Source organism: Ranitomeya imitator, chromosome 9 (genome assembly GCF_032444005.1).
Source record: "Ranitomeya imitator isolate aRanImi1 chromosome 9, aRanImi1.pri, whole genome shotgun sequence".
Classification (NCBI taxonomy): Eukaryota; Metazoa; Chordata; class Amphibia; order Anura; family Dendrobatidae; genus Ranitomeya; species Ranitomeya imitator.
The window spans coordinates 76,945,744-76,968,145 of NC_091290.1; the positions used below are offsets into that span (position 1 = coordinate 76,945,744).

The 22,402-nt window shown below is 46.4% G+C and overlaps 1 long non-coding RNA gene across 1 annotated transcript in view; it reads right to left on the reverse strand.

The window, feature by feature from the left end:
* LOC138648918 (uncharacterized) overlaps window positions 1-22,402 on the reverse strand; it is an 81,298-nt gene that overhangs the window by 10,999 nt on the left and 47,897 nt on the right. The window contains exon 2 of the long non-coding RNA XR_011315217.1: window positions 9,556-9,619. This is a non-coding gene — a long non-coding RNA (uncharacterized lncRNA). The remainder of the gene's footprint in view (window positions 1-9,555; window positions 9,620-22,402) is intronic.

Here is a 22,402-nt window from a genome sequence, read left to right on the forward strand (position 1 = left end):
GCTGCAACCTACATGGTCCGCTGTACCTAAGCGGTTAGACCGATGGAGTGCACCTGTGATGTTATGACAGTGATGATTATGGGCAACCATATCATTCATTGTCATTAAGAAAAGTCACAGGTTTGGCATGTGGGGGTGACACCATTAGGCCCAGTTTCAGTTCTACAAAACAGGAAAACTATTTTTGGTAACCTTTGTGTGTATTGAGCCGGGGGGGCGCCAATCTCAGGAACAGCCCCGGGCGGCAAAAGGTCTAGCTACGCCTCTGCTCCTTACCTTGACAAGCCAGAGATGGTATGTCACTCTCCATAAGGAGAAACGATACCCCTTAGGCCCCAGTCCAGAGCCTCTCACCTAGCCAAATCAGTTCTCATGCTTCGCACTGACGAGGGCCAACAACCCGAAACACCGTGTCTGCAAATTGAGAAACTGATTTGGCTTTTATCCTAAGTCATATTGCACGACTCGTTAAAGGGTTGATTGTGACTTGTAGGATCGCTACTTCCAACAGGTGGCGCTATAGAGTTTAAGTCCTCTTTTTCTCAGAAGAGGCAATTTGCATCTCATTAACTTAAAAATTTAAACACAGATTAAAAAAAGAAACAGAAGACGGATTTCTCCAACCCAGGTATCATTTTAATCGGTGTAACAGCGCCAACCTGACCATGACTGGTTTGCTTTAAACTTATTTATACAGCTACAACGAACGCCACTCTAAATTAGTCCTTCTTTAAAATTTCTAACTAAATGATATTACACTCCCACAAGGTTGAAATCTGCTTTCTCTAAGAGAAAAGCTGTATTACACCTCAATGAGCAAGACTTACAGAAAGAAGAAAGGGAGCCAAGACTTACAGAAATGAGTACAGAACTGGAAGAAAGGGACGCAAGAGCTGCTTCCTAAAGGGCCACTGAAGTGTATCAGCAGAGAGAAGCAAGATTTGCAGACATGAGAACAAAAGATGCTTCCTCAAGGGCCACTGAAACTTGTCTGCAGAGAGAAGAAAGACTTGCAGACATGAGAATTGCAACTGCTTCCACCAGGATATCAGGATAATCCAATAGTTAACATAGAAATAATGGATGTGGTCTGCATGTGCTACAATGCCCTGAAGTGGAAAGATGAACAGCCAGGTTTATACTGTGCAAATAGCAAGGCAAAGCTGCTTCCTCTCCTCTCACCACCAGATCCCCTGAAGTCTCTGATGACAGGCACCACTGCACTATCAAACCATTTCTTGGACATCAGAAAGTACAACTCCTGCTTCCAAATTACATCATTTTGTGCAAAAAAAGTTTTTTCAACTGGATTTATGCCCACATTGAAAGTTCAAGGACAGATTTACCACTCAATTGGCTCACTGCTTCCATTACAAGGAAAAGAACCTCAATTTCTTCAACTCTCTAATTCCAAACACTCGCCTTGATATTGTCACTAACTTGCAGCAGTTCCTTCACTTAAACAATCCATATGTTCAACTTTTCAAGACTGCACTTGAATGCATGCCAAGTGAAGATTACAAAGTTGTAATCAGAGCTGACAAAACACCATCAGTGGTGTTTCAATGCCCCCACATTTGACGAGGTAGCTATTTTGATTGGGGGTAATGAGTTTAACAGCCATGACATTGTGTTTCAAAAAAGTAACAATGGTTTGCAGGGTGGCAGAAACTCACAGGTCCTATGATGCACTGCAATATCGAATTATCATTTGGCAGGGACAGGATGGCTATCACCTTGAAATACTTCAGACAAATCCTGCAACGGGCAACCCTTCAGGGAAAAAAGTGTCAGCCATGGACTTCTATGCCTATAGGATCATGACAACAATTGGTAAGGAAAATCACATCTTTAAAATGCATACATCTCTTCCACCAATTCATCATTGACATGTATGCAAACATTGAGAGTGAACATCTTCTGTATATCTGATTAAATCAAAAGAAGCTCAGAGCCAAGGAATACATTCACCTTAGAGATGCTCTAGCAAATGAAGTTTGTTATAATTAACTACACAGTTAGTTACTATGCCCGGGCAATACCAGGCTCTTTAGGTAGTAAAGGATAAGCAGTTTGGGGAAATGCAAGGTACAACAAAAATAACAGGGTTCACGGTATAACTTATCCGGTCCTGATGACGTACAGTATGCAATGTCCACAGGAAGGAGAATGGCGCTAATAACGGTTAGTCCTGGTGACGACGATGAGCAGGGTCCTGGCGTCGACGGTTAGTCTCCGGTATCTTTCTTGGGTTCTTTGATTCAGAATCCAGCAAAGGAAGAATAGCACAGTTAGCAGAGTTGTCATAGCCTAATGTAGCTCATGGACTAGGGGTCAGGGTACAGTTCACAGTGACAACACCAGTGTTTCTTAAGCGGTGTGCGTGCGGTACTCACAGCCCCTTGTGTTGTGGGAACCAACGGCCTCTCAGCGCGTCTCTGATCACAGTCTCTGTGAGTACCAACGGGAAAGCTGCAACGCGGGCCTATACTGCTGCGGTGCTCAAGGGATGAAGCACTCTTCTCCTTGCTGCGCACTGAACAATCCCACCAAGTCTGACCACTTCCGCGTGCGCGCTCCCTTTTTTCCCTTAGCTACGCCTTCTACAGTCAATTTCAAAGGTCGGTCCAGTCCCCTAAGCTTTCCCCCAGACAACAGAAGAGACGGCCCTGACAGTTCCGGAACCCGGCGCAAGAAAGGTACCCCCAGTCCGGTTTTTCTTCTTACAATCCCCCCCTACTTTTGCTCGCCATTCCACGGGCGAGAGTTCTTGTAATAGTCGTTTACACTCTTCCATCTTCTGGACGATCCATTGCCAAATAAATTGGTCTTGATTGTATCTGTTGGGTGGGTATTCTGGCTGTCGTTCGTTCAGTACGTTGTAAATCAGATGAAGTAGTGGAATCTGGTTTTGTAGTAGAGACGCGTTGTACTGAATAAGACGGGGACACGCTTGCACCTAGCGGAGCAGCCATTTTGGAAGCCTCGGGTACTTGGTCTTCCTCTTCAACAGCTGGAGAAAGAGATATTTCAGGAACACTCTTTGTCTCCTCTACTTGATCAGGATCTCTTGGCAGGCAAGGAAGTAGCATATTCTGATGTATTACTCGAGTAGGAGCATCTTCCTCTCCCTCAGGTTAGACATCATAGACAGGGCCTTCTGAGCTGATTCTTCATTTCACCCAATATGGATTTTTCTACCATGGGTACTCCAACTTACCCTGTGGTCGTTTATCCCGTACTAGTACACAGTCTCTAGCCTGGAGAGTTGTGCCTCGCAGAGGAGCAGCCCAAACAGTAGGAAATAGGGCATGTATCCAGTAGTACGATGTACTTGGTTGATGTATACCCAAACTAGTTCAGCCACAAATTCAGGCCAGCGAACTTTTCTGTCATCCTCCAGTGTTCTCAACATCTGAATCAAAGTTCGATTGAACCATTCACAGGCTCCATTTCCTTGTGGGTGATACGGTGTCATCCGAGATTTCTCAATGTAATACATATGCTGTAACTCTTCCATCACTCATCCCTGGAAACAGGCACCTTGATCAGACTGGATTCTTTTCGGGCAGCCATTTCATCACTTGGATGAAATTTCTGCAAATGGCTTGTGCCGCTGATTCTGCAGTCTGATCCCGTGTCAGTCACCACAGCAAATTTGGTAAAGTGGTCAGTCATAACTAGACAATGCTCATATCCAACATGGGCCAGGCCTGAACTACTGTGATTTTCTCACGGGACGGCTGTTCCACGTCAGCAGAGACGACATGTCCCAGTTATTCGATCTGAGTGCAGAGAAGATGACACTTCTGAGGCTTCACTTTCAGGCCGTGTTTCTGTAGATGACTCAACACCTATTCCAACCTTTGTAGATGTTCTTCAAAAGTGGCTGCGTAACTGATGATATCATCCAGGTAGATGAGAGTGGCCTCGAAGTTTAAGTCACCTAGACACCATTCCATTAGTCGTTGAAAAGTCCCGCGGGCACTGGCAAGGCCTAACGGCATCCGGTTGAATTCAAATAACCCCATAGGCAGTATGAAGGCAGTCTTTGCTCGGTCGTGCTCGGACATGGGCACTTGCCAGTATAGGAAAGAGAAGGAGATCCAGCTCAACGAAATAGTGAAAAATCCATAATTTATTTCACTCAAAATACAGTGAAAGGACAAAACATCAGCATACAGAAAAAATTATAAAAACAAGGTCAACGCGTTTCCGGTGACTAAGCACCCTTAATCATAATTTTCCTTCTCTTTCCTGTTCGTCCACGCCCTGACACAGCGGTTCCGTGCTCCGAGCTCCTGGGAATGTCGGTATGGTGAGCTGGATTTTGTTTTTCCACTTGCCAGTATCCACTGACCAAATCCAACGAAGAGAAGTAGTTTGCATTTCCCAGTGCAGACAATGATTCTTCAATTCTCGGTAGGGGATACGAGTCTCGCACGGTGCAGGCATTCAACTTTCGATAGTACACGTAGAAGCGCAAAGTTCCATCTTTTTTTCTGCACCAGGATAATAGGGGCAACCCACGGGCTTTGGCTCTCCCGGATAATGCCACTCTGTAGCATTTGTGTCACCATCCCCTTTACCTCCTGATACAATTGCGGTCGATATCGTTCTCTAATGGATGCAGGATTTCCAGTCAGGATCTCATGGGTTATTGCTGTGGTGCACGCAAAATCATTGTCGTGTCGGTCAAATACATCATGTTACTGCCCCAGCAGGGCCTCCACCTCTTGCACCTGTTGCGGTGTGAGCTCTGTAAGTTCAGCCCGCATTCGCTCTAAAATTCAGCATCCCTCTTGCACATGTTGGGGTGCTGGTTCGGAAGACATGTCTACAGCCACTGTCCAGGGGTTTCCCTGTTTCACTGTCAGCTGGACAGCCTTCCATGATATCCGCTCTTCCGGCATGCCTAGAATTTGTGCTACTTTGCTCTTGGGCTGGAATTTAAGACTATCCTCTTCAAGGTTGACACATCACAGTGGTACATTACCGTCATTTATGGTGGCTAAAGTCAGCGCAACAAGGAGCCCTGGAGGTAACTGCACCATAAAAGCTGGCTCAATCTGAACTTCAACCCCTTCCAGAGGGGTTGAGGCTCAGATGGGCAGGGTTATCACGGTTTGTCCCGGTGGTAAAACAAGGTTGGTTGTGGCAGTAACGATTACTTTTCCCAGAGTTTTCCCATTACTTGAGGTTTCTTGTGCCTGAGACACTCGGATCAACTGCTGGAACACTTTTCTTTGAGGAGGACGAGGGCACCACTTTCTCAGGAACATGTTCACCGATTCATTGATGAGGTTTCCGAGCTCCTTCAGCACGTTCATCCTCAGAAGAAAGAAGCGTGTGCACTACTGGTAAGATGGTGCTAAGGTAGGCTCCCACACCTTAATGCAAATAACGAAAAGTGCTAGGTTCTTTTCGTTATGTTCATCCTCAGTGGGACCATTGCCAGAGTCTCCTGCGGTCAACACGACTCTCTTCTTACCCACATCTTTGACACACACGGTGATTTGCATCCAAACCACCCCTGCAACCAGGATGGGTAACTGGATGGCAGCCGTCTACTTTATTACTGGGCCACATTCAGGCCGCATCGCATCAGAGCAGTGTCGTCTGAAGTATGTCTCTGGCATCGTGGTTACATGAGAGCCAGTGTCAACCAAACAGCATACAGCCAGACCATCCATTTCAACCCAGACCAGAGGACTCATAGAAACTAGACCTGTGGGACTTCGGATTCTCCTCCTTGACTGCTCAGGCTCCTGGCGGTGTCCCCCATTCACGGAGTCTCCTAGTTTCACAGACGGCGTTGAAGAGGTCACCCCCATCGTGCACATCCCCAGGCCAAGTGTCCAACTTCACCACAGTTGCAGCAGGTAGGCAGTTCTTCCCTTTCTAATTTCTTGACGGGGCTCAAGATTTACTCTACCCCCAGGAGGGGGATTCTTTGGTGCCAAAGGTTTTTTTTTTTGCATCAGACAATTCTTCTTTTATGCACTGGATCTCTTTCTGCAGTTTTTCCACCCAACTTGGTTCAGTAACCATTGACAGGGATACCTCCCCACTCTGGACCTTCCCCCTGGGATCATCACCTTCTGCTCTTGCTAACGTGTGCGCACTTCACCCCAAGCCCCTATGAAGGTTAAGCTCTGTTTACTGCAAGTGCTCCCACAAGGCCTGCTTCAGCAGCGCATCTCTCAAGCCTGCCTTCAGCTGGTCCCACAGTACTATGTCAGGCGGCCCTATGCCTATGCCATCTCACTTGATAATTGCAGCTTGGGTCTCTTTCAGCACATTCATAAAGTGGGCCAAGGTCTCCCCCTCCCTTTGCACATAGCTAAATAAGCACATGCGCAATTCTTCGATGCCTGGGGGTCTCCGTGCATTTTCTCCAGTATTTTCAGCACCTTATCAAAAGTATCTTGTTCTTGGGGGGCCGGAGCATAACAAAATTCCTCGCCTCCCCGTCTAGGGCCATCATAGCAACCTCTGCCTCCAATGCAGGGGTCATGGGGCACATGCTCATCATACCCCTGACCAGTTCAGTCCAGTCCCATAACAGGGTATTGCTTTCCATAAATTTCGGGAGGTTGCTCAACAATGCCCCCAGGGATATACTGGCCCGTGGGGCATCCCCAACTGTTTGGTCTGTCCCCTCCACACTGTTGGACTGCATCCTGCAGAGTACGCCAAGTGTGAGCAGGTCACAGGATGTAGTAACAGCAAGGGTTATCGGTTTTACCTCTAAAAGACGTGTACTCCATGCAGGGGGGGAAGAGGAAACAGCGATATTAAGGAATAAAGGAAATGCAAGGTATGACAATAACAACACGGTTCATGGTATAACTCATCTGTTTCTGACGACGTCCAGTATGCAATGTCCACAATAAGGAGAATGGTGCTAACAATGGTTAGCATGTAGTATGTCCGGTGTAATCCTGGTAACGTCGATGAGCAGGGTCCTGGCGTCAACGGTTAGTCTCCGGTGTCTTTCGCGGGTTCTTTGATCCGGGATCCAAGCAAAAGAAGAATAGCACAGTTACATACAAAGTAACATAGTAACATAGTTAGCAAGGCCGTAAAAAGACATTTGTCCATCCAGTTCAGCCTATATTCCATCAGAATAAATCCCCAGATCTACGCCCTTCTAAAGATCCTAATAACTGTAATATACAATATTTTTACGCTCCAGGAAGACATCCAGGCCTCTTTTGAACCCCTCGGCTGAGTTCGCCATCACCACCTCTCAGGCAAGGAATTCCAGATTCTCACTGCACTAACAGTAAAGAATCCTCTTTTATGTTGGTAGAAGAACCTTCTCTCCACCAGACACAGAGAATGCCCCCTTGTGACAGTCATCTTTCTTGGTATAAACAGATCCTCGGAGAGATATTTGTATTGTCCCCTTATATACTTATACATGGTTATTAGATCGCCCCTCAGTCGTCTTTTTTCTAGACAAAATAATCCTAATTTTGCTAATCTTTCTGGGTATTGTAGTTCCCCCATCCCCTATATTAACTGTGTTGCCCTCCTTTGCACTCGCTCTAGTTCCATTATATCCTTCCTAAGCACCAGTGCCCAAAACTGTACACAGTACGCCATGTGCGGTCTTACCAGGGATTTGTACAGAGGCAGTATAATGCTCTCATCATGTGTATCCAGACCTCTTTTAATGCACTTCATGATCCGGTTTGCCTTGGCAGCCACTGCCTGGCACTGGCTGCTCCAGGTAAGTTTATCATTAACTGGGATCCCCAAGTCCTTCTCCATGTCAGATTTACCTAGTGGTTTCCTGTTCAGTGTGTAATGGTGATATTGATTCCTTCTTCCCATGTGTATAACCTTACATTTATCATTGTTAAACCGCATCTGACACCTTTCGGCCCAAGTTTCCAACTTATCCAGATCCATCTGTAGCAGAATATTATCTTCTTTTGTATTGACTGTTTTACATAGTTTTGTATCATCTGCAAAGGGGACAGTTAACAGAGTTGTCAGAGCCTAATGTAGCTTGGCAGACATGGACCGAGGGGTCAGTGTACAGTTCACGGTAACAACCCCAGTCTTTCTTAAGCGGTGTGCATGCGATATAACACGGTACCTTGTGTTGTGGGAACCAACGGCCTCTCAGGACATCTCTGATCACAGTCTCTGTGATTACCAACGGGAACGCTGTGACGCGGGCCTATACTGCTGCATTGCTCAAGGGACAGAGCATTATCTTCTCCTTGCTGCGCGCTGAACGTTCCCACCAAGTCTGACCACTTCTGTGTGCGCTCTCCATTTTTTCCCTTGGCTACGCCCCCTGAAGTCAAGTGGAAAGGTCGGTCCGGTCCCCGGACAACAGTGGAGATGGCCCCGACAGTTCCGGACCCAGTGCAAGAAAGGTACCCCAGTCCAGTTCTTCTTCTTACATGTACATACAATAGAAATTATAGCACCACAAAGGAAAAGTTCAAATTGGGTCATTCTACAAAAAAAAGTGATTTGGCGGAGCAGGCGTGGTCATGATGACACATATGTGTAGTCACAAAGAGGAATGCCTCCTACATTTTATAGAAAGGGACATATATTGTAGCACATATACAGTACCTATTGGTATAAGTATAATATGTAGGTGCACATTCACAATGAAGCCATTAAAAGACAAATATAACCTACAATAAAAGCAATGAAGCTGATAACTAATTTCACCTACAGAGCATGTGGCACAATACCCCACAGAAGATGATAACTAATGTCACCCACAGAACATGTTTTCACATTTCCGCCAGAAAAGCGGATTAAAAATTCACACCCAGACAATGGGGAACAGTACCCCCATAGGCAGGGTTGCAGAGTACACACAGCAGCTTAAAGGCACAGTACTCCCATAGATAAGGGTTAAAAATGACACACAGCAGATTTTGGCACAGTACTATCACAGACATGGTTGCTTTAGAGTAGAAAATATAACATTTAGACACACATCCCTCCCACCATCACATGGGTGCAGAGTATAGAGCGTGTCCCTCACAACAGCTGCATCCTGTCCCTACGCTAAGCAGAGCAAAAATAAAAGTAAGAGTCTTGTTCCAGGAAGAACAGGTCCAAGTGGAGGAGGAGGACATGACAGTATAGGTTGAAGAGGCAGGGCAGCATGGTGGCTCAGTCTGTCATTAGCACTGCATCATTTCAGCACTGGGGTCCTGGGTTCAAATCCCACCAAGGACGACATCTGCAAAGAGTTATTTGCATGGGCTTCCTCTGGATTTGCCCCACACTCCAAAGATATAGTGATAGAAAATTTAGATTGAAATGGGGACAATGCTGATAATGTCTGTAAACACTGTAATGTTGCTAGATAAGTGAATAAAATAAATAAAGTGTCATGGGAGAAATAATTTTCATTATTATAATTTTTTTTTCATAGTTTTTAATTTTATATTTAAAACTGACTTAAAACAACCTAGAATTTACAAAATTAAAGCTAGCAATCTAGAACCAGGAGGCATGCAGAGGGAAAATAAGTATTTGATACACTGCCTATTTTGCAAGTTTTCTCACCTTTAAAGACTGGAGAGGTCTGTAATTTTGATCATAGGTACACTTCAACTGTGAGAGAAAGAATCTAATAATAAAAACAAGAAAATCACATTGTATGATTTTTAAATAACAAAATTGCATTTTATTGTATGAAATAAGTATTTGATCACCTACCAACAAGCAAAAAATCTGGATCTCACAGACCTGTTAGTTTTTCTTTAACCCCTTCATGACCCAGCCTATTTTGACCTTAAAGACCTTGCCGTTTTTTGCAATTCTGACCAGTGTCCCTTTATGAGGTAATAACTCAGGAACGCTTCAACGGATCCTAGCGGTTCTGAGATTGTTTTTTCGTGACATATTGGGCTTCATGTTAGTGGTAAATTTAGGTCAATAAATTCTGCGTTTATTTGTGATAAAAATGGAAATTTGGCGAAAATTTTGAAAATTTCGCAATTTTCACATTTTGAATTTTTATTCTGTTAAACCAGAGAGATATGTGACACAAAATAGTTAATAAATAACATTTCCCACATGTTTACTTTACATCAGCACAATTTTGGAAACAAATTTTTTTTTTGTTAGGAAGTTATAAGGGTTAAAATTTGACCAGCGATTTGTCATTTTTACAACGAAATTTACAAAACCATTTTTTTTAGGGACCACCTCACATTTGAAGTCAGTTTGAGGGGTCTATATGGCTGAAAATACCCAAAAGTGACACCATTCTAAAAACTGCACCCCTCAAGGTACTCAAAACCACATTCAAGAAGTTTATTAACCCTTCAGGTGCTTCACAGCAGCAGAAGCAACATGGAAGGAAAAAATGAACATTTAACTTTTTAGTCACAAAAATTATCTTTTAGCAACAATTTTTTTATTTTCCCAATGGTAAAAGGAGAAACTGAACCACGAAAGTTGTTGTCCAATTTGTCCTGAGTACGCTGATACCTCATATGTGGGGGTAAACCACTGTTTGGGCGCACGGCAGGGCTTGGAAGGGAAGGAGCGCCATTTGACTTTTTGAATCAAAAATTGGCTCCACTCTTTAGCGGACACCATGTCACGTTTGGAGAGCCCCCGTGTGCCTAAAAATTGGAGCTCCCCACAAGTGACCCCATTTTGGAAACTAGACGCCCCAAGGAACTTATCTAGATGCATAGTGAGCACTTTAAACCCTCAGGTGCTTCACAAATTGATCTGTAAAAATGAAAAAGTACTTTTTTTTCACAAAAAAATTCTTTTCGCCTCAATTTTTTCATTTTCACATGGGCAGTAGGGTAAAATGGATCATAAAATTTGTTGGGCAATTTCTCCCGAGTACGTCGATACCTCATATGTGGGGGTAAACCACTGTTTGGGCACTCGGCAGGGCTCGGAAGGGAAGGCGCACCATTTGACTTTTTGAATGGAAAATTAGCTCCAATTGTTAGCGGACACCATGTCGCGTTTGGAGAGCCCCTGTGTGCCTAAACATTGGAGCTCCCCCACAAGTGACCCCATTTTGGAAACTAGACCCCCCAAGGAACTTATCTAGATGCATATTGAGCACTTTAAACCCCCAGGTGCTTCACAGAAGTTTATAACGCAGAGCCATGAAAATAAAAAATAATTTTTCTTTCCTCAAAAATGATTTTTTAGCCTGGAATTTCCTATTTTGCCAAGGATAATAGGAGAAATTGGACCCCAAATATTGTTGTCCTGTTTGTCCTGAGTACGCAGATACCCAATATGTGGGGGTAAACCACTGTTTGGGCGCACGGCAGGGCTCGGAAGGGATGGCACGCCATTTGGCTTTTTAAATGGAAAATTAGCTCCAATCATTAGCGGACACCGTGTCACGTTTGGAGAGCCCCTGTGTGCCTAAACATTGGAGATCCCCCAGAAATGACACCATTTTGGAAACTAGACCCCCAAAGGAACTAATCTAGATGTGTGGTGAGGACTTTGAACCCCCAAGTGCTTCACAGAAGTTTATAACGCAGAGCCATGAAAAAAAAAAAAAAATATTTTCTCAAAAATGATCTTTTAGCCTGCAATTTTTTATTTTCCCAAGGGTAACAGGAGAAATTTGACCCCAAAAGTTGTTGTCCAGTTTCTCCTGAGTACGCTGATACCCCATATGTGGGGGTAAACTACTGTTTGGGCACATACCGGGGCTTGGAATTGAAGTAGTGACGTTTTGAAATGCAGACTTTGATGGAATGCTCTGCGGGCGTCACGTTGCGTTTGCAGAGCCCCTGATGTGCCTAAACAGTAGAAACCCCCCACAAGTGACCCCATTTTGGAAACTAGACCCCGAAAGGAACTTATCTAGATGTGTGGTGAGCACTTTGACCCCCAAGTGCTTCATAGAAGTTTATAATGCAGAGCCGTGAAAATAATAAATACGTTTTCTTTCCTCAAAAATAATTATTTAGCCCAGAATTTTTTATTTTCCCAAGGGTTACAGGAGAAATTGGACCCCAAAAGTTGTTGTCCAGTTTCTCCTGAGTACGCTGATACCCCATGAGTGGGGGTAAACCACTGTTTGGGCACACGTCGGGGCTCAGAAGGGAAGTAGTGACTTTTGAAATGCAGACTTTGATGGAATGGTCTGCGGGTGTCACGTTGCGTTTGCAGAGCCCCTGGTGTGCCTAAACAGTAGAAACCCCCACAAGTGACCCCATTTTAGAAACTAGACCCCCCAAGGAACTTATCTAGATATGTGGTGAGCACTTTGAACCCCCAAGTGCTTCACAGACGTTAACAACGCAGAGCCGTGAAAATAAAAAATCATTTTTCTTTCCTCAAAAATTATGTTTTAGCAAGCATTTTTTTTGATTCACAAGGGTAACAGGAGAAATTGGACCCCAGTAATTGTTGCGCAGTTTGTCCTGAGTATGCTGGTACCCCATATGTGGGGGTAAACCACTGTTTGGGCACACGTCAGGGCTCGGAAGTGAGGGAGCACCATTTGACTTTTTGAATACGAGATTGGCTGGAATCAATGGTGGCGCCATGTTGCGTTTGGAGACCCCTGATGTGCCTAAACAGTGGTAACCCCTCAATTCTACCTCCAACACTAACCCCAACACACCCCTAACCCTAATCCCAACTGTAGCCATAACCCTAAACACAACCCTAACCGCAACACACCCCTAACCACAACCCTAACCCCAACACACCCCTAACCATAACCACAACCCTAATTCCAACCCTAACCCTAAGGCTATGTGCCCACGTTGCGGATTCGTGTGAGATATTTTCGCACCATTTTTGAAAAATCCGCGGGTAAAAGGCACTGCGTTTTACCTGCGGATTTTCCGCGGATTTCCAGTGTTTTTTGTGCGGATTTCACCTGCGGATTCCTATTGAGGAACAGGTGTAAAACGCTGCGGAATCCGCACAAAGAATTGACATGCTGCGGAAAATACAATGCAGCGCTTCCGCGTGGTATTTTCTGCACCATGGGCACAGCGGATTTGGTTTCCATATGTTTACATGGTACTGTAAACCTGATGGAACACTGCTGCGAATCCGCAGCCAAATCCGCACCGTGTGCACATAGCCTAATTCTAAAGGTATGTGCACACGCTGCGGAAAACGCTGCGGATCCGCAGCAGTTTCCCATGAGTTTACAGTTCAATGTAAACCTACGGGAAACAAAAATCGCTGTGCCCATGCTGCGGAAAAACTGCACGGAAACGCAGCGGTTTACATTCCGCAGCATGTCACTTCTTTGTGCGGATTCCGCAGCGGTTTTACAACTGCTCAAATAGAAAATCGCAGTTGTAAAACCGCAGTGAAATGCGCAGAAAAACCGCGGTAAATCCGCCATAAATCCGCAGCGGTTTAGCACTGCGGATTTATCAAATCCGCAGCGGAAAAATCCGCAGAGGACCAGAATACGTGTGCACATACCGAAACCCTAACCCTAGCCCTAACCCTACCCCTATCCCTAACCCTAACCCTACCCCTACCCCTACCCCTAGCCCTAACCCTAACCCTACCCCTAGCCCTAACCCTAACCCTACCCCTAGCCCTAACCCTACCCCTAACCCTAACCCTAACCCTAACCCTATTCTAACATTAGTGGAAAAAAAAAAATTTCATTATTTTTTTATTGTCCCTACCTATGGGGGTGACAAAGGGGGGGGGAGTATTTATTATTTTTTTTATTTTGATCACTGAGATAGATTATATCTCAGTGATCAAAATGCACTTTGGAACGAATCTGCCGGCCGGCAGATTCGGCGGGCGCACTGCGCATGCGCCCGCCATTTTGGAAGATGGCGGCGCCCAGGGAGAAGACGGACGGGACCCCGGCTGGATCGGTAAGTATGATGGGGTGGGGGGGGACCACGGGGGGGGGGGGGATCGGAGCACGGGGGGGGAATCGGAGTGCGGGAGGGGTGGAACGGAGCACGGGGGGCGTGGAACGGAGCACGGGGGGGCTGGAATGGAGCACGGGGGGGTGGAACGGAGCACCGGGGGGGGTGGATCGGAGTGCAGGGGGGGTGATTGGAGCACGGGGAGGGTGATTGGAGCACGGGGGGAGCGGACAAGAGCACGGGGGGGAGCGGAGCACTGGACGGAGGGGAGCCGGAGCAGTGTACCGGCCAGATCGGAGGGCTGGGGGGGCGATCGGAGGGGTGGGGTGGGGTGGGGGCACACTAGTATTTCCAGCCATGGCCGATGATATTTCAGCATCGGCCATGGCTGGATTGTAATATTTCACCCGTTATAATGGGTGAAATATTACAAATCGCTCTGATTGGCAGTTTCACTTTCAACAGCCAATCAGAGCGATCGTAGCCACGAGGGGGTGAAGCCACCCCCCCTGGGCTAAACTACCACTCCCCCTGTCCCTGCAGATCGGGTGAAATGGGAGTTAACCCTTTCACCCGGCCTGCAGGGACGCGATCTTTCCATGACGCCACATAGGCGTCATGGGTCGGAATGGCACCGACTTTCATGACGCCTACGTGGCGTCATGGGTCGGGAAGAGGTTCAGAAGCCACCCTTCTCTGCACTCATTACCTGTAGTAATTGGACCTGTTTGAACTTGTTACCTGTATTAAAGACATCTGTCTACACACACAATCAATCATAATCCAACCTCTCCACTAGGGTTGAGCGAAACGGGTCGTTCATTTTCAAAAGTCGCCGACTTTTGGCAAAGTCGGGTTTCATGAAACCCGATCCGACCCCTGTGCGGGGTCGGCCATGCAGTACGCGACTTTCGCGCCAAAGTCGCGTTTCAATGACGCGAAAAGCGCCATTTCTCAGCCAATGAAGGTAAACGCAGAGTGTGGGCAGCGTGATGACATAGGTCCTGGTCCCCACCATCTTAGAGAAGGGCATTGCAGTGATTGGCTTGCTGTCTGCGGCGTCACAGGGGCTATAAAGGGGCGTTCCCGCCGACCGCCATGTTACTGCTGCTGATCTGAGCTTAGGGAGAGGTTGCTGCCGCTTCGTCAGAAGCAGGGATAGCGTTAGGCAGGGTCCATTAACCACCAAACCGCTTGTGCTGTAGCGATTTCCACTGCCCAACACCACCTTCGGTGTGCAGGGACAGTGGAAGCTACATTTTTTTTTTTTTTCCCCCTCAGCGCTGTAGCTCATTGGGCTGACCTAGAAGGCTCCTTGATAGCTGCATTGCTGTGTGTACGCCGCTGTGCAAACCAACTGCTTTTTTCAAAGCACAAATCCTCTTGTTCCTTCCTTTCTGCACAGCTATCTTGTTTGTCCACACTTTTTATTTAATTTGTGCATCAGTCCACTCCTTATTGCTGCCTGCCATACCTGGCTGAGATTACTGCAGGGAGATAGTAATTGAAGGACACTCCCTGTTTTTTTTTTTTTTTTGTGGGAGATTAAGATTGACATTTCTGCTAGAGTGCCATCCCTGTCTGTGCCATCTCTCACTCAGTGGGCCATAGAAAGCCTATTTATTTTTTTGCTTGATTTGGGTTATAAAATCTACCTGAAAAAATCACTACATCAATCAGTGGGAGAAAAATATTGGCCTCAGGGCTTGTGTGCCACTCTTGACTCCTGTGTGCATCATCACTCACTCAGTGGGCCATAGAAAGCCCATTTTTTTTTTTTTTTTTGCTTTATTTGGGTTCTAAATTCTACCTGAAAAAATCAATAAATCAATCAGTGGGAGATTAATATTGGCCTTTGGGCTTGTGTGCCAGTCCTAAGCGTGCCATCTCTCTCTCTCAGATAGTGGGCCATAGAAAGCCTATTTATTTATTTTTTTTTGGTTTTATAAATTCTCCCTTAAAAAAAAAGGGAGATTAATATTGGCCTTTGGGCTTGTGTGCCAGTCCTAAGCGTGCCATCTCTCTCTGTCTCTCAGATAGTGGGCCATAGAAAGCCTATTTATTATTTTTTTTATTAGGTTTATAAATTTTCCCTGGAACAAAAAAAAAAAAGTGGGAGATAAATATTGGCCTCTGGGCTTGTGTGCCACTCCTGACTCCTGTGTGCGTCATCTCTCACTCAGTGGGCCATAGAAAGCCTTTTTTTGTTTTATTTGTTTTCTAAATTCTCCCTGAAAAAATCATTTTATTTTATTTGGTTTCTAAATTCTTCCTGAAAAAATCATTTTATTCTATTTTTTTTCCTAAAGTCTCCCTGAAAAAAAAACAAAAAAAAACAAATCAGTGGGAGATTAATATTGCCCTTTCTGCTTGTGTGCCAGTCTTGACTCCTGGGTGTGCCATCTCTCTCTCTCTCTCCAATTGTGGGCCATAGAAAGCCTATTATTTTTTTTAGCTTGATTTGGGTTCCAAAATCTACCTGAAAAAATCACTACATCAATCAGTGGGAGATAAATATTGGCCTCTGCGCTTGTGTGCCACTCCTGACTCCTGTGTGCGTCATCTCTCACTCAGTGGGCCATAGAAAGCCTTTTTTTGTTTTATTTGTTTTCTAAATTCTTCCTGAAAAAATCATTTTATTCTATTTTTTTTTTTTCCTAAAGTCTCCCTGAAAAAAAAAAAAAAATCAAATCAGTGGGAGATTAATATTTACATTTGTGCTTCAGTGACAGTCCTGCGTGTGTGGCATCTCTCTCATTTGTTGCCACCAACAACAGAGTGTGTAACATTGTGCCTGATTTTCGTTGTGGTCTCACTCACCTGTAAAGGGGTAGCTAAATCATACTGAAGTTATTGCTCACCATGTAATTTGTGTGACAGCAACAAATACCGTTAGTTTGTTTACGTTTTTAAAACAATGAGGAAGTCTGGTGGAAGAGGTCGTGGCCGGGGGCGTTCATTGTCAGCTGGTAATGAGGGTAGTGGTAGTGGTGGAGCATCAGCTGGTCGTGGGAAAAAAAATATTGCACCTAAGTCTGGAGCTGTGGAGCCAGGTTCGTCGTCTGGCTACACAAGGCCTCGAACGCTCCCTTTTCTGGGAGTAGGAAAACCGCTTTTAAAGCCGGAGCAGCAAGAGCAAGTTTTGGCTTATCTTGCTGACTTAGCCTCTAGCTCTTTTGCCTCCTCTCGTGAAACTGGTAAATGTCAAAGCAGCGCGTCGTTGGTGGATGTTCACGGTCAGGGACAAGTCGCTTCCTTGTCCTCTTCAGCAAAAACAACAACAGAGAAGAATGCAGCAGGCGACACAACGGGTTACTCCATGGAGCTCTTTACACATACCGTCCCTGGCTTAGAAAGTGAAGCAGTTAACAGTCCATGCCCATTACAAGTTGAATCTGACATGGAGTGCACTAATGCACAGCCACAGCCAGACTACTATGCTAGTCCTTTGACTCAGACCACAACATTGCCCTCGCAGGGTGCTGATCAAGAATCAGACCCTGATGAGACTATGTTGCCCCATCACGAACGCTATACCACCGACCGACACGGTGACACAGACGAAGTTGCACACGAGCTACAAGAAGAGGTAATAGATGACCCAGTTCTTGACCCCGATTGGCAGCCATTGGGGGAACAGGGTGCAGGCGGCAGCAGTTCTGAAGCGGAGGAGGAGGGGCCGCAGCAGGCATCAACATCGCAACAGGTTCCATCTGCCGGGCCCGTATCTTGCCCAAAACGCGTGGCAAAGCTAAAACCTGTTGGAGGACAGCGTGGCCATCCGGTTAAAGCTCAGTCTGCAATGCCTGAAAAGGTATCCGATGCTAGAAAGAGTGCAGTCTGGCATTTTTTTAAACAACATCCAATTGATCAGCGCAAAGTCATCTGTCAAAAATGTTCAACTACCTTAAGCAGAGGACAGAATCTGAAAAGTCTCAATACAAGTTGCATGCATAGACATTTAACCACCATGCATTTGCAAGCCTGGACTAACTACCAAACGTCCCTTAAGGTTGTAGCACCCTCGGCCAATGAAGCTAGTCAGCAACGCAACATCCCTTCCGGCAGTGTAGGGCCACCATTTTCCGCACCACCTGCAGTATCTGTGCATGTTTCTTTGCCAGGCCAAAGCCGTCAGGGTCAGGGAATCACCAGTTTCGTAGTAGGAAACACTGCATCTAGGGCACCGGTGGCAACAATACAATCTCCCACCGTCTCTCAGTCTGCCATGTCCACCGGCACCCCCGCTAGTTCCACGATCTCCAGCTCTCCAGTCCAGCTCACCCTACATGAGACTATGGTTAGAAAAAGGAAGTACTTAGCCTCGCATCCGCGTACACAGGGTTTGAACGCACACATAGCTAGACTAATCTCGTTAGAGATGATGCCCTACCGGTTAGTTGAAAGCAAAGCTTTCAAAGCCCTGATGGACTACGCTGTACCACGCTACGAGCTACCCAGTCGACACTTTTTTTCCAGAAAAGCCATCCCAGCCCTCCACCAGCATGTTAAAGAGCGCATCGTCCATGCACTCAGGCAATCTGTGAGCACAAAGGTGCACCTGACAACAGATGCATGGACCAGTAGGCATGGCCAGGGACGTTACGTGTCCATCACGGCACACTGGGTAAATGTGGTGGATGCAGGGTCCACAGGGGACAGCAAGTTTGGGACAGTTCTGCCTAGCCCACGGTCTAGGAAACAATTGGCTGTAGCCGTTCGCACCCCCTCCTCCTCCTCTTCATCCTCCTGCAGAAGCGAGAGCTCGTCCACAGACCGCAGTCGCACAACCACTCCATCCGCAGCTGCCACTGTTGCACACCAGGTCTCCCATTATGGGGCAGCTACTGGCAAACGTCAGCAGGCTGTATTGGCTATGAAGTGTTTGGGCGACAACAGACACACCGCGGAAGTTCTGTCCGAGTTCTTGCAGAAAGAAACGCAGTCGTGGCTGGGCACTGTAGATCTTGAGGCAGGCAAGGTAGTGAGTGATAACGGAAGGAATTTCATGGCTGCCATCTCCCTTTCCCAACTGAAACACATTCCTTGCCTGGCTCACACCTTAAACCTGGTGGTGCAGTGCTTCCTGAAAAGTTATCCGGGGTTATCCGACCTGCTCCTCAAAGTGCGTGGACTTTGCTCACATATCCGCCGTTCGCCCGTACACTCCAGCCGTATGCAGAGCTATCAGCGTTCTTTGAACCTTCCCCAGCATCGCCTAATCATAGACGTTGCAACAAGGTGGAACTCAACACTGCACATGCTTCAGAGACTGTGTGAACAGAGGCGGGCTGTAATGTTTTTGTGGGAGGATACACATACACGGGCAGGCAGTAGGATGGCAGACATGGAGTTGTCAGGTGTGCAGTGGTCGAAGATTCAAGACATGTGTCAAGTCCTTCAGTGTTTTGAGGAATGCACACGGCTGGTTAGTGCAGACAACGCCATAATAAGCATGAGCATCCCCCTAATGCGTCTGCTGATGCAAAGTTTGACGCACATAAAGGATCAGGCGTCTGCAGCTGAGGAAGAGGAAAGCCTTGATGACAGTCAGCCATTGTCTGGCCAGGGCAGTGTACAGGACGAGGTAGCGGGCGAAGAGGAGGAGGAGGACGAGGAGGATGATGGGGATGATTATATTTTTAATGAGGAAGCTTTTCCGGGGCCACTGGAAATTGGTGGCGCGGCAAGGCCGGGTTCTTGTTTTTTGAGGGACACAAGTGACGTGGATTTGCCTGAAACTGCCCCTCAACCAAGCACAACCGCAGATTTGAGAACTGGAACTTTGGCCCACATGGCGGATTATGCCTTACGTATCCTCAAAAGGGACACACGCATAACTAAAATGATGAATGATGACGATTACTGGTTGGCCTGCCTCCTTGATCCTCGCTATAAAGGCAAATTGCAAAATATAATGCCACATGAGAACTTGGAACTAATATTAGCAACCAAACAATCAACTCTTGTTGACCGTTTGCTTCTGGCATTCCCTGCACACAGCGCCCGTGATCGTTCTCACACGAGCTGCAGGGGCCAGCAGACCAGAGGAGTTAGAGGGGCAGAAATCAGAAGTGGCGTTGGCCAGAGGGGTTTTCTGACCAGGTTGTGGAGTGATTTTGCTATGACCGCAGACAGGACAGGTACTGCAGCATCAATTCAAAGTGACAGGAGACAACATTTGTCCAGTATGGTTACAAACTATTTTTCATCCCTTATCGATGTTCTCCCTCAACCGTCATTCCCATTTGATTACTGGGCATCAAAATTAGACACCTGGCCAGAATTGGCAAAATATGCATTGCAGGAGCTTGCTTGCCCGGCAGCTAGTGTCCTATCAGAAAGAGTATTCAGTGCTGCAGGTTCAATACTAACAGAAAAAAGGACTCGTCTGGCTACCCAAAATGTAGATGATCTAACCTTCATTAAAATGAACCAGAACTGGATTTCGAAATCTTTTGCCCCACCTTGCCCGGCTGACACCTAGCTTTCCTATGAAAAGGTCTTGCCTGTGGACTATTCTGAATGCCTTTTCCAATCTCGTAATTTTCTGCACCTGATTGTCCAGCATACGACATGTTTACACCTCACTAAATGGCCAAACTCCCCACACGGGGCCGTGGTATCGACACTTGGCGACAGCACCCGTGAGAGTGCAGTTTGTCTGAAGAGGTGGGTGAGCCCGCTTTTGGTCGACGGCACTGCCACTGGGTCCCTCCTAGTACAATAAAGTGTCTCTGGCGGTGGTGGTGCGCACCCAACGTCAGACACACCGTTGTAATATGAGGGGCCCTGGGCCTGTACCGCCGGCCACAAGACAGTTTCCCCCCACCCCAGCTCAAACAGTGCTCTACCACTTGCAAAATTATCTCACAGCTCCACCAATGTTTAGTCTATGCGCTGACATCTTTCAATGCCTGCCACTGACAATACCATTGTATTGACATTTTTGTTATGTTAGGCCTTCGATGCCTGTCTGTGGTCACTCCTTCCACTAGGCCTCCACTGACCACACCACTGCTGCCCGTGTACCCCTGTAACCAATTTAAAATTGCCTACAGCCATGTGTTATTATTTTAGGCCTTCGATGCCTGTCTGCGGTGACTCCTTCCACTAGGCCTCCACTGACCACACCACTGCTGCCCGTGTACCCCTGGAACCAATTTAAAATTGCCTACAGCCATGTGTTATTATTTTAGGCCTTCGATGCCTGTCTGCGGTGACTCCTTCCACTAGGCCTCCACTGACCACACCACTGCTGCCCGTGTACCCCTGGAACCAATTTAAAATTGCCTACAGCCATGTGTTATTATTTTAGGCCTTCGATGCCTGTCTGCGGTGACTCCTTCCACTAGGCCTCCACTGACCACACCACTACTGCCCGTGTACCCCTGGAACCAATTTAAAATTGCCTACAGCCATGTGTTATTATTTTAGGCCTTCGATGCCTGTCTGCGGTCACTCCTTCCACTAGGCCTCCACTGACCACACCACTGCTGCCCGTGTACCCCTGGAACCAATTTAAAATTGCCTACAGCCATGTGTTATTATTTTAGGCCTTCGATGCCTGTCTGCGGTCACTCCTTCCACTAGGCCTCCACTGACCACACCACTGCTGCCCGTGTACCCCTGGAACCAATTTAAAATTGCCTACAGCCATGTGTTATTATTTTAGGCCTTCGATGCCTGTCTGCGGTCACTCCTTCCACTAGGCCTCCACTGACCACACCACTGCTGCCCGTGTACCCCTGTAACCAATTTAAAATTGCCTACAGCCATGTGTTATTATTTTAGGCCTTCGATGCCTGTCTGTGGTCACTCCTTCCACTAGGCCTCCACTGACCACACCACTGCTGCCCGTGTACCCCTGGAACCAACATCAGAAAATATAAAAATAAGTATTTTGCTTATAAAAAAGAAAATACTGGAGAGATATCAAATGCAGACATTTTAACATTAAAAACAAACACATACAACAAAAATCTGGTACAGTACTAAAAATGGCCACCAGCTACAATAACTTTCTCCTGCAAGTAGTTAACTGAAAGGTTTTTTCAATTTTAAACACAGATATGGCATCCACCGAGTGTTGTCCTGTCGCGTCTTCTTTACATTATTGCCAAGAAGATGCAAAACAATGAAAATAATAAAATCATTATTTACCAAAAAAATAGAGTAAGTCAAAACCACATTGCAAATAAACATTCATTACAAATAAAGAAGCAGGGCGCGTCCGAGGGTGAGTATATACCTAATAAGAATATAATCACCCTCGGACGCGCCCTGCTTCTTTCCGACAGCCTTCCTTCCTAAGAATCAGCCCTTCCGTGGTGTAGAGAGAGGGTTTGTTACACTCCAAGGTGTTCCCCAGGTTGCCTTTCCTGAGCTTCGATCTTCCGGCTCTCGTTTAGTAGTTGTTGGAAACTACGCTGCATTGGGCCTACAAATTGGGTATGGGGTGTAGAGAGATGGTGTGTTCCACTCCAAGGTGTTCCCCAGGTTGCCTTTCCTGAGCTTCGATCTTCCGGCTCTCGTTTAGTAGTTGTTGGAAACTA